The following is a 3,031-nucleotide window of genomic DNA, read 5'->3' on the forward strand; positions in this document are numbered from 1 at the left end:
AACCACATAGAACCCCATAGAACCCCATAGGAACCCCATAGAACCCCATAGAACCCCATAGAACCCCATAGGAACCCCAAACCCCATAGAACCCCATAGGAACCCCAAACCCCATAGAAATCCCATAGAACCCCTTAGAACCCCAAACCCCATAGAAACACCATAGAACTCCATAGAACCCCATAGGAACCCCAAACCCCATAGGAACCCCATAGGAACCCCATAGAACCCCATAGGAACCCCATAAAACCCCATAGAACCCCATAGGAACCCCATAGAACCCCATATCAACCCCATAGGAACCCATAGAACCCCATAGGAACCCCAAACCCCATAGAACCCCATAGAAACCCCATAGAACCCCATAGGAAACCCATAGAACCCCATAGAACCCCATAGGAACTTCATAGGAACCCTATAGGAACCCTATAGGAACCCCAAACCCCATAGAACCCCATAGAAACCCCATAGAACCCCATAGAACCCCATAGGAACCCATAGAACCCCCATAGAACCCCCATAGAACCCCATAGGAACCCCATAGAAACCCATAGAACCCCATAGAAACCCCATAGAACCCCATAGAACCCCATAGAAACCCCATAGAACCCCATAGAACCCCATAGAACCCCATAGAAACCCAATAGAATCCCATAGAAACCCATAGAAACCTCATAGGAACCCCATAGGAACCCCATAGGAACCCTATAGGAACCCATAGGAACCCCATAGAACCCCATAGAACCCCATAGGAACCCAATAGAAACCCATAGAACCCCATAGAACCCCATAGAAACCCATAGAAACCCCATAGAACCCCATAGAACCCCATAGGAACCCAATAGAATCCCATAGGAACCCCATAGACCCCATAGAAACCCCATAGAACACCATAGAACCCCATAGAACCCCATAGAACCCNCCCATAGGAACCCAATAGAATCCCATAGGAACCCCATAGACCCCATAGAAACCCCATAGAACACCATAGAACCCCATAGAACCCCATAGAACCCCATAGAAACCCCATAGAACCCCATAGAACCCATAGAAACCCATAGAACCCCATAAAACCCAATAGAAACCCCATAGAACCCCATAGAACCCCATAGAACCCATAGGAACCCCATAGAACCCCATAGAACCCCATAGGAACCCCATAGAAACCCATAGAACCCCATAGAACCCCATAGAAACACCATAGGAACCCCATAGGAACCCATAGGAACCACATAGAAACCCCATAGAATTCCATAGAACCCAATAGAATCCCATAGGAACCCCATAGACCCCATAGAAACCCCATAGAACACCATAGAACCCCATAGAACCCCATAGAACCCCATAGAACCCCATAGGAACCCACAAACCCCATAGAAACCCCATAGAAACCCCATAGAACCCCATAGAACACATAGGAACCCCATAGAACCCCATAGAACCTTATAGAACCCCATAGAAACCCATAGAACCCCATAGGAACCCCATAGAAACCCATCGAACCCCATAGAACCCCATAGAAACACCATAGGAACCCCATAGGAACCCATAGGAACCCCATAGAAACCCCATAGAACCCCATAGAACCCTATAGGAACCCAATAGAACCCCATAGAACCCCATAGAAACCCCATAGAACCCCATAGAACCCCATAGAAACCCCATAGAACCCCATATGAACCCCATAGAAACCCCATAGAACCCCATAGAACCACATAGAAACCCATAGAACCCCATAGAACTCTATAGGAACCCATAGGAACCCCATAGAACCCCATAGGAACCCATAGAAACCCCATAGGAACCCCATAGGAACCCCATAGAACCCCATAGAACCCCATAGGAACCCCAAACCCCATAGAACCCCATAGGAACCCCATAGGAACGCCAAACCCAATAGAAACCCCATAGGAACCCCATAAAACCCCATAGAAACCCTATAGGAACCCCAAACCCCATAGAAACCCTATAGGAACCCATAGAACCCCATAAAACCCCATAGGAACCCCATAGGAACCCATAGAACCCCATAGAACCCCATAGAACCCCATAGAAACCCATAGAAACCCCAAACCCCATAGAACCCCATAGAAACCCCATAGGAACCCCATAGAAACCCCCAAACCCATAGAAACACCATAGAACCCAATAGGAACCCCATAGGAACCCCATAGAAACCCCATAGAAACACCACAGAACCCCATAGAACCCCATAGAACCCCATAGAACCCCATAGGAACACATAGAACCCCATAGGAACCCATAGAACCCCATAAACCCCATAAAACCCCATAGAACCCCATAGAAACCCAATAGAATCCCATAGAACCCCATAGGAACCCCATAGAACCCCATAGAACCCCATAGAACCCCATAGAAACACCATAGAACCCCATAGAACCCCATAGCACCCCATAGAAACCCCATAGAATCCCATAGAAACCCCATAGAACCCCATAGGAACACCATAGAACCCCATAGAACCCCATAGAACCCCATAGGAACCCTATAGGAACCCCATAGGACCCCATAGAACCCCATAGGAACCCCATAAAAACCCATAGAACGCCATAGAAACCCCATAGAACCCCATAGGAAACCCATAGAACCCCATAGAACCCCAATAGGAACCCATAGGAACCCCATAGAAACCCCATAGGAACCCCATAGAAACCCCATAGAAACCCCATAAAACCCCATAAAACCCCATAGGAACCCCATAGAACCCCATAGAAACCCATAGAACCCCATAGAAACCCATAGAAACCCCATAGAAACCCCATAGGAACCCCATAGGAACCCCATAGGAACCCCATAGAAACCCCATAGGAACCCCATAGAAACCCTATAGAAACCCCATAGGAACTCCATAGGAACCCCATAGGAACCCCATAGAAACCCTATAGAAACCCCATAGAAACCCCATAGAACCCCATAGGAACCCCATAGAAACCCCATAAAACCCCATAGAAACCCCATAGGAACCCCATAGAACCCCATAGGAACCCCATAGAAACCCCATAGGAACCCC

At 48.1% G+C, this 3,031-nt stretch overlaps 1 protein-coding gene across 1 annotated transcript in view; it reads right to left on the reverse strand.

The window, feature by feature from the left end:
* The window catches only part of LOC107307448 (proto-oncogene vav-like), a gene marked incomplete at its 3' end in the record, with an annotated part of 21,934 nt that overhangs the window by 9,878 nt on the left and 9,025 nt on the right, over positions 1-3,031 (reverse strand). The gene's annotated exons all lie outside the window — the stretch shown is intronic.

This window comes from Coturnix japonica, unplaced genomic scaffold, assembly GCF_001577835.2.
Source record: "Coturnix japonica isolate 7356 unplaced genomic scaffold, Coturnix japonica 2.1 chrUnrandom604, whole genome shotgun sequence".
NCBI lineage: Eukaryota > Metazoa > Chordata > Aves > Galliformes > Phasianidae > Coturnix > Coturnix japonica.